Genomic DNA, 10,987 nt, shown 5'->3' on the forward strand with positions numbered 1-10,987 from the left:
TTTCTAAATTCCTTGAATAAGCTTGGTATGCCGCCGCATCATTTGCGTCTCAAATTTGGATCTGTCGTTATTATGTTCCACAATCTTCAGGCGCCGAAACTGTGACTGATTGTGACGCAGCTATCGAAAACAAAGGGACAGAATGCTTGATTCTACGAATTCCTCTGAGTTCTAACGATTTGTCATTTCAGTTCAAACGTATTTAGTTTCCAGTGAAAATTGCATTTGAGACACAAGGATAGTCGCATTGTGTATGGTATACATCTTTCTTATACACCGGAACAGAAACCAAAAAATGTTGTTTATCAAGCTGCGATACATTGAAAAAAAGTGAAATGATTAATTCAACTTTTTCATTTCTAAACAAATACATAATTTGACGCAGGACAACAACTGCGGGGTCAGCTAGTTATACTATATAATATAATTTGACTATTGTAAACTTTTTAAACTCACTCATTTTTGCGTGTGTTTTACCAATATGCGGTGGATATGCTCTGCTAAATGCTCTTGTAACTTTCCATCAGCTTCGAAAAGAGTCTTGTAACCCTGCAAAAATATTCGTTTGATGTCACTTGTCCCTTTGGTGGTAGAAAGTCAAGTTTTGTAAAATATGAAATTCTGCTCACAAAATTTTCTGAAGTTACATCTTTGTGGCGCAAGGCCGTGGCATAACAAAATAAAAATGTCTAAAGTAAATTTTCTCGCGTATTTAAACTTTGCAACAAATTTGCATCGCATATCAATTTTACAAATATTTTCTGTCATTTTTATTCTCCCTCTGCAATGCTGTTTAAAATACGAAAAAATGATAAGCTTTATGGTACAGTTGTTTATGTTGTTGGTTATTATTTTCAAATATAACTGAATTTTTACATCATCCCATATATTTATTTCACACTTACCCTCCACGCAGCTTCAAGCCACAAGCTATGTTTGTTGTATTCGTGTTTGTTGCTACAACATTGTATTGTTGGTGAGAAGTAATTTGTCAAAAACTTATTATAAAGTTGAAGAAATAATAATAGGCTAAGTTCGGCTGTATTCGGTCATTTCATACTCTTGCCACTTTGTCAGGCCAAATACCTTCAGCTGCATAAAGTTTGTTAGTTATATAGGACCTAAGACAAGTTTTCACCCGATTTGATCCGTTTTAGGTGCAGGAATCCATACCTAGGAGAAAAGCACGCTCACAAAATTTAGTTATGATAACTTCCATATTGGTCGACATATGGGTTATCAGGTTAAGCGGAAGTTCGAAAAACTGTCTATTACGTATCCATATACGAACGAATTAATTCGCTTAATGCCTCGCCTCGACTGTGGCTTTGGTATCCAGACGAATGCCGGGATACCTTACTAAACCACATCGAGGACAAGGCATTTGCATCCAGCCCTAAGAAAAATGGGCTGCTACTCGCAAGAAGTAGTAGCTTATCCATGTAGCTCGCTACTACTAGCGACAATTATCCTACTGAACTCCCCTTCTATCGCGACACATACACCCAGTTGTGAAGAATCCACAACTACGCAATCGTATTTGAGTTCATTCACACCTATTGCGGTGTTGGCTCTAAGGTCCGTGAAGACCTTAAAACCTCCAAGAAGACCCCGAACCACACCGTTGGTGGCGTAGGGATCCTGGAGTAGGGTAATACCACACCCACCCTCAACCATGCAACCCCCCAACTCGCACATTACGGTATAAGAGCCCTGACAGTTAGGCTGGATGATCCCTCCCATCAGTGTCTGGCGAGGGCTCGCTCAACAATGCCACAGTAAATCGGGCAGACAGCTGACATCATAAGATGCACAGTTGGCCTACCCTTAAGTGCAGAGCTGCGGCAAGGGGTGCATTGACGCCGCCGGCAGCTTTGTGGCTTTCTTGACCGCACCTCGGGCAGACATTTGATCTAACCCTACACTCAGCCACCCTATGGTCAAAACCCTTACACCGGAAGCAGCCAGCGACTGGGCTATCCGGCCGCACCCGGAAGGAAAACCACTTGATGTAGTACCTACCTGCATCCAGACATCAACTTCTCTGTACCCCAAGTGAGGGACCCACCTCCTTGACCACATTATTTATAACTTCCTTAGAGGAAGTTACAGGCCCTTTTTCCTGACCACGACTTCGGCGTCACAGGTGCGATTGCTTCCAACACAGGTGCTGGAGGCGCAGGCATCGGTGCCGACAGAGCCGGCATTGACCTGCTCGGCGCCGAGGAGGAATGTCTCCCACAACTTCTTTTAAGGGACGCCCTTGACCGCGAAGATGGGGTGGACAGAGTGCATATCATGCCTAGTGCCTGTATTGATTTCGAAGTTTAAAGTGGTCGTTACTTTACTTTTTATATCCTGAACAAGGAAACGCTGAACAAAAAAATATGTAAATACATAAGAGTTCAGAATGCCGAGCTGAGTTGCTTTAGCCATGACCGTCTGTCCTTCCATTCCTCCCTCTGTCTGTATATATGCGGCTTGTATCTCAGTTTTTGCGATATCTATCTGAAATTTACACACGACGTAAGCTTGACAACGATTTGACTTAAATTAGAAATATTTTCTGGAAAATTTATGCCATAAACCTCATTGCCTTTGCAGTTGCTTTAAGACAATGTAAAATATTATAATAGGAATGTGTTTTAATATAAAACCGATCGTAGAGGTTGGTGAGATAGAAATAAAAGCGCCAAGATTTATCTAAAACTCAATTTAACACTTTGTGTACTATCTCAAGCTTCCTTGAGATTTCGACATAAAGTTACAAACACTCAGCCATAATTCTAAGAACATAAATATCCACTTCTTGCGAAATTTAAAATTTAGGCAACGCTTTTAGCAAACACGTTGGAACTTGGTTTGGCCATAGGTGGTTTTTGTTAGAAGAATTCATGACAATTATCTCCAAATATAAAGAATCAATTATGTGATATAAACATTCTAACGAGATATCTAAATTAACTCTTTTGATTTATTTCGTCCATCATGAAACGCTAACGAGAAACTTCCATGTAGATTGTTCAGAAATGGCCGCTGAAATCGAAATGATATAAATACAAGAATTTTATATAATATAATTTTAGTTAATACCTGTAGAAAACCAACGGACCCAGTTGGGTAGAGGTGGTAGCATTACAACTATTCGTGGGTATAAAAAATAATAGGAACCCCATATTTCCTTGCATTACAAGGCCTTGGATTACAAATCTTTATATCTTTTATATTCTTAAAAAATTCCACTTTGCATACGTTACCAAAAATCATTTAGCCGATCAGTGTTATGTTGATTGGCATTATTGAAAAGTACAATATTAAACCCATGGGACAGGTGCAACGGATCTGCTTGCAAGTGATTACGGTTGCACTGAAAACTACATCCACAAATTCCGAAGGTTAAGCTCGACATGATTTTAGCCTACTGGAGCTAGATTCGGCGTAACTACCGGACTGGTATCATACTCCAACTTGCTAATCAAATTTAGCTGATTCAGCGTTGCGACCGTGAAAAGGAGATCAATGAGGAACTAAACGCCTTTTCATTTCCCAGTAGAAATAAATGGACCAATGGTTTTGCGGTTTTGCGTAAGATCTTCAAACTAAGAACCTACAATTCAGTCATTCAGACTGAAATTGCGGGCAGAACTGAGCGGGCCAAGTGGACTTCTGCTCGAAGCAAAAATTTCATAAACCCTCTAGTTCTATAAATAGGAGTAAAAACGGATCTTAGTTACTGAACGATTCACCCCTTACGTGGATTCGGTGGATTGTTGAGTATGCGGGGAGGGTGATGAGTCGTTAGAATATTATTTATGCGAATGCCCAGCCTTCAGATGGATGACTCGAGACATATTCAATGGCTCCCAATGTTCCAACTTGAGAGACATTGGGTAGCTCCACTGAGTTGTTGGATAAGGCTTAATTTGGTTATCACCCGATAGCACAATGTGACAAATGATGGCACAAGTGCGGCTGCCTGGATTCTAGTGCTTAAGCGTTTTCTTTCTCAACAAACCAACCGAAGTTTGTCTCTAGCAAAAAGGTTAAAGTGTTGCTCGGAAGCTATGACATAGGCCATGACAAGGCATTTACTAAATTTTTCGGATTCCCGACAAAGTATGCAGAAATCTCTCATTTGCAACTTTTTTCCAGTTTCGCGTAGTTACGTTTGATAGTAAAAATTTTCAATCGTAAATAACCGCATGTCTTCAGCTTTTTCACATTAATACGAACCTAATAATTCCAAAGCACATACAACTAAACATGATCAATTTTAATATTCCCAGAAGTGAGTGAAGTGACAGCTGTGCCGATACCAGCGTGCGGCATTTTTAATTACCTGAAAAGGGGCAGATGTTAAAACTCTCCAACGCCATATCGACACGAATAAATGAGCGTTTCCTTGCACTTCCTGTGTGAATCTGAGCATTCGTTTGTGGAAATAAGGGCACAGTGGTTAAACTATACTCGAAACAACTACAAAAAGTGAATTGTTATTTGATTGCACATTGTCGTCTAATGCCTGATTTACTTTATACCTGACTGCAGTTTGGCCTGATCGGCGTTTCTGTCGCAAAGTGTTGCAAGCAACTTATCGCTTTAGCAATCATAAGTTGTTTCTTTTTGTTAAAGATATCTTATATTGGCTTGAGAGGATTTCGGTGTTGCACTAACTTTAGGAAATCCAGTAAACATCAAACTGGGCTATTCCATTTATTTAATCAATCAAAGCTAAATTAGAACTAGCGTAGGGATGCAGATTACACAAGTTGTTCCAGTCATCTGCATATAATGAAGATGTAAGAGGCAGATCCAACTTTTCATCAACCAAATTCACCAACATTCATCAATAAAATCTGTATAATTTTGTCATTCTAAATCTGCAACCAAATGCAGGATAGCGAAACAGATGTTGCCAAACTATGAAAGACAAAAACTAAGTATTTATTACATAAGTTCAAGAAAAGTATATACAGACTTATGTTATTATATAAGATACTATATCTTTAATGATTATATAAAAAAATCTTAACGGAGATAAGCAGTTATTTAAGGGAACCAAATGGTTTGAACAGAGCAATGGAACGTCAAGATATAAGGTTTTAAGATATGAAACGGTATGAAAACGGTGCACACAACGCTTATTTAGTCCGAAGACACAGTCCTCTTACCTACCTAAGGTCTAAGTGTAAGTTATAAAAATATTCGATTTGTGTACAAGCGAAAAAATTTATAAATACATATATATTATTTGGAGATTTAATAGTGAAGACTTTTGAAATAAGATTTAGTACAATCGCACTCTTAAACCTCCTATATATAAACCAACATTTTATGTGACAGTTTTAGTTTTTATATTGGATAGTTGCTTTTTACTGCTTAGAATGCTTTTTTTATGATCAATAAACGCATAAATTAGCTGCATTGTAGGTCAATTCAATTTATTTGTACTTTTCGTTTCCATATTAAATGTAACTAAGGTCTATTTAATATGGAAACGAAATATACTTAGCTATATATCGTTTTTAAATGTCAATTTAATTAATGAAATAGAATATTTATTAATATGCGAAAAATGTACTTTCATTATGGCTTATGCATTTTTGTCTGAACGGTCATTAAAATTGTATACTCGACTTCACTTGTCATCAACATGTGTCAGTGATTTTTTTTTTTTGTAAAAAACAATAAGGGAAATTATACTGATTATGTATTAGGTATGGTGTATATTAAGGTGTCCGTTGTCTTCCAATATATATATATATTTTTTTTTGAACTCCCCTAAAGTTTTAGTTTTTGTCCTCAGAAAAAGATATCCAGATTCAAGCGTATCTAAGCCATTTTACTTTTCCCATATATTTTATATGATTATATGATCATTTAGCCCAGGGTAAATAAATCATGAACTTTGAAATAGTAATATTTCAGATAGTAGAATTTCTGCCAGTGACAATTTCCAAATTATTTTAAATTGTCACTTATTATCCTATTTGAAAACAAAATTCTGTGACAGGCAAGAGCGACGATAATTCACTCCTCTTATTTGATCACTGGTAAAGCAATACTGATTTCAGTTTAAATTTTCCACACAATTTAAAAATTAATTTGATTTAAAAAAATTGTTTTGGCGATACTTTTAAGTTATCTAAATAAAACAAAAATAATTTCTCTGAGTTGTTTCTTATATTTCATCTACTACTTTTAAAATCACTGTCACAATTACCTTACTGACAAGCAAACAAGTTATAATTAATGAGTCATTAAAGATTATTAGCGCACTATTCTTAAGTAAAGTAATTTAATTTTTAACTATAACTCCCGAAAAAATATTTTTTTTTTATAAAAACTAACTAAACGTTTTTTAACTGGCGCCCGAGCAGGGACCAGCGCGCGAAAGTAGTAATAGCCTGAAAACCAAAAACTAAGGATACACGAGTGGCGAACGGTAGTGATTGTGAATAAAACACAAAAATACTGTGCTGACGAGCGGCTACATCGCAACCCGTGGGATTTTGAAACGTCGAGGGACCTCAGTACCAGTAGAGAAAAGGACAACTCCGGAACGTATAAGGACATCCTATAAAAAGCTAGAAACCACTAGTGTAAGATTTTATAAAATATTTTAAGATTATTATAAAGTATATTGTTACTACAAAGAAAACTAAATTAAATTGTTCAACCCAAAAAGAGAGAGAATCAAAAAAAGGTCTTAAACTAAAGAAAAAAAAATTAAATTAAAGGAATTTAATTATTTGATATAAAAAGAGAGGAAAAAAGTCCTAGATGAATGAAAGCTTAAAAAAAATTCTAATACTATTGAAAAAAAGTGCTATTACAAAGAAAACAAATTTTAATTATCTATATACAGTGCCGCACATAAGTATTGGCACAGCAACCATTTTGTATTTTTCGGCTATTTTAAAAACAGACTAATAGGTTATTTATTGTAAATATATTTTACCTTGTTAAATCCATTCATTAACTACCACATACACTCATTTTTTTATAATAATTCATTTTTAATTATACTTTTTAATTCACATTCATAAAAAATAAGCAATTTTTACGACACAAAAGTATTGGCACACTCAGCAAATTATAAAGAAAAAAAAACATTATGAAATTTAATTAATATTTGGTGGGTAGTCCATTTTGCTTGATTACAGCTTCCAGACGCCTTGGCATGGAATATACTAGTTTTTGGGTTGTTAGCTGGGGTATTTTGTGCCATTTCTCTAACAAAGCCTGCTTCAACTCCAGTTTGTTGCAAACTGCCCGCCTTTCCAACTCCTCCCACAAAAAAAAAATACGTGTAAAATACGTCACCAAAGGAAGCAACATGGAGGTTACTGGTATTGAACGATACGGTCGATACGTGAACTGCAATAAAGCGCTTTGTATTATATTTACTTTTGCGATTCATGAACGTTTTCCAACTGTTGTGCGTCTCGCAGTAAATTTGGAGAATGACCAAATAGTCTATTTCAACACAGAGAATACAGTACAGACTGGGGAAACAGCCCCAGCAACATAATTAACATTTACGAGTTTTCTCTCAACTTTCGTAAGTGAACCGTTTGCGAGAACTTGCTCTATTCGGAAATATCTTGATATTATACATACAATTACAATTACAATTGCTGGAACATGATAATCACTGGAATGAAGTTCGCACACTTTTCGCGATGATCAGCCATCAAACTAGCGTCAATTATGGAATACGAACAAAAATGACATTGCCAAAGACATTTTACATCGTATTCGCTAAGAATTGGAAATGGGTCAATACCGGTTGATACTTCCGGTGGTCTGATATCAATTCCATATGCCGTTTATCAATTCACGAAAGATGGACTCATCAGGAACGTTGGACTAATTATCGTTAGTACGATTCCTTAAATGCATGCGCAATGTTAGCTGGCAAAAATACCGAAGTTGTTGACTTAAACTGGAAGATTCAAAGTCAAATTCCGGGAGACTTGCGGTCATACAAATCGATCGATCGTCTTGACAATGAAGACAACACCGTGAATTATCCAGTGGAGTTTCTAAATAAATTCTTTGGAGAGGCTTGGTATGCCACCGCATCATTTGCTTCTCAAAGTTGGATCTGTCGTTATTATGTTTCGCAATATGATCGTGACGCACCTATCAAATACATGGGGCAGAATGCTTGATTCTTCGGATTTCTTTTGAGTTCTGACGATTTGCCATTTCAGTTCAAACGTATTTCGTTTCCAGGGAAAATTGCATTTGAAATGACAGGACATAAGGATAGTCGCATAGTGTGCGACATAAATTTGGAAATGATATGTTTTTCACACGGTCAGATATACGTGGCGTGCTCACGATTTGGAAAACCATCTTTTCTGTACACCGGAACAGAAACCAAAAGTTCTTGTTTATCAAGCTGCGTTACATTGAAAAAAAAAATTTTGAAAAATCTCAAACAAATGATAATCAACACAATATGAATTTTTGTCTTTTCAATTCAAAAGACATAATTTCGCGCAGGACAACGGCTGCGGGGTCAGCTAGTTTGACATAAAAAGAAAAGGAAAGAGATAGAGTGCTATTGAACAACTAAATCAAATGAGGTTAGATTATGAACAATCCACCCATCCTTCAAACCCTCCCACCCCTACCCCACTTTAATAACGACAACCCAACCACAACGTGACACTGAAGGCGAACAACATAAACGAATTAGATAAGATTCCGGACATGGTTAATGTCCTAGAGAATTTTCAGGACGATCAGGAGAATTTAACTCCCGGAGGAAGCGTAGACAGAATTTTTAAAGCTTATGAGGCTTAAATTCCAATCGTTGGGCATGTTTTCGTCCGACCATATTTTACAAAGAAGCTGATGCATGCTCCTTATCAGTTCTTCGCCGCCGTGTTTGAATAGCTCGGCCGGCAATCTATCGGCCCCCGACGCTTTGTTGTTCTTGAGGCGGCTAATTGCTATTCGAACTTCTTCATGGTCGGGCAATGGAACGTCTGCTCCATCGTCATCGATTGGATAATCGGGTTCGCCTTCTCCTGGCGTAGTGCGTTCACTGCCATTCAACTGCTCACTGCTATAGAAGTGCAGTGTTCCCTCCATAATTTAAGTATGCACTGGGCATCGGTTCTTAGATCACCTTTGGGGTTTCTACAAGAGTAGGCTCCGGTCTGGAAACCTTCACTTAGCCACCACATCTTTTCGTAGAATTTTCGAGCATTACCCCAGTCGGCCAGCTTGTTAAACTCTTCATACTCACGTATGTCGGCCTCTTTCTTTTTCTGTCTGCAAATGCGTCTCGCTTCCCTCTTCAACTCTCGGTATATATCCGCACGTGTGTGGTCGATCGTAACGTTGCGAGGTAGGCAGCCTGTTTTCTATCCAGCTGTACGTAAGGAGTTTGAAATGCCGTCCCACAGTTCCCTTATACCGAGTTGTTGAAGAGTGCTCTCAGAGAGCAGGAGTGCAAGCCGAGTAGAAAATCGTCCGGCTGTCTGTTGTCATTACAGCTTCTCGACATCGAAAATTCCTTTTGATTGGTCTCGTGCGTTTTTTGCTGCACAGAGACGGGTGCGAATCTTGGCTGTAACAAGGTAGTGGTCCGAGTCGATGTTAGGACCTCGGAGTGCACGCACATCTAGAATACTGGAGACGTGTTTTGCGTCTATCACAATATTATCGATCTGGTTGGTGGTTTTTCAATCCGGAGACAGCCAGGTGGCTTGATGAATCTTCTTATGCTGGAAACTAGTACTACAGATAACCATATTTCGGGAACCGGCGAAGTCAATCAGCCTCAACCCATTTGGGGATGTTTCGTCGTGGAGGCTGAATTTACCGACCGTAGTGCCAGATATACCTTCTTTGCCCACCCTGGCGTTAAAGTCGGCAAGAACGATTTTGACATCGTGGCGGGGGCATCTCTCATAAGCGCGCTCTAAGCGCTCATAGAAGGCATCTTTGGTCACATCGTCCTTCTCTTCCGTAGGGGCGTGGGCGCAAATCAGCGATATGTTGAAGAACCTCGCTTTGATGCGGATTGTGGCTAGACGTTCATTCACCGGAGTGAATGATAGTACTCGGCGACGGAGTCTCTCTCCCACCATGAATCCAACACCAAACTTGCGCTCCTTTATATGGCCACTGTAGGAAATGTCACAAGGACCTACTCGTCTGAGTCCTTGTCCCGTCCATCGCATTTCTTGCCTTTATTTTTGCGAGGACATCAACCAGCTGGGCAGCGGCACCTTCCAAATGAGGGCTCCGGAGATTCCAGGTGCATGCCCTGATATCTTTGTCCTTATTTCGATTGCCATGGTCGTCATCAAAAGGGGGGTCTCTCATCCTTGGCTTGTTGTTCCTTTTCATTGGGGGTGTTTTGCGGGTCCCAAACCCAACGCACAACCCTATGTAGGGGATGTTTCGCCTTCGAACGGATGTTCTTAGGCTACCCAGAAAATACTTGGTCAAAGACCGGAAGTAGTGAGCTGCTTGAGCTATGTGTAAAAGAATCGTTTCTGGCCACTCCCAAGTGAATAGCGATCAGAGAACTTTCCTCACTTGCGTGAACTTCTACACATGACTCCATCCTCTAAATAGAGCATTTAAATTTAAAACTTTTGGTTTAATTCTACTAAGTGGACAGCCGAATATAGTTCAAGCCGCGGCAATGTTATTATCTTTATTGGCGCGACTCGTGATTTGGCTGCAAGTATATTTACATAAGTTTCACCTGTTTGGTGTCCATGTAACACAATACTTACGGGTTCATTGCATGAAATACGTCGGGATATTCGTATTTGATTAAAGAATGGAAGCTCATCCTTGATTTTTAACCAAGTGTCCACTATTTCCTGTGACAGCTTTTCATCCCAATCAGTTTCTGATTTCCACAGGAGTTCAAGTGACACCTAATGCATTAACTTCGTTGTTAGTTTCCTTGTTCAAGTCAAGTTGATTTTCTCTGTCTTCAAGAGGAATA

This window comes from Bactrocera tryoni, chromosome 2 (assembly GCF_016617805.1).
Source record: "Bactrocera tryoni isolate S06 chromosome 2, CSIRO_BtryS06_freeze2, whole genome shotgun sequence".
Taxonomy (NCBI): domain Eukaryota; kingdom Metazoa; phylum Arthropoda; class Insecta; order Diptera; family Tephritidae; genus Bactrocera; species Bactrocera tryoni.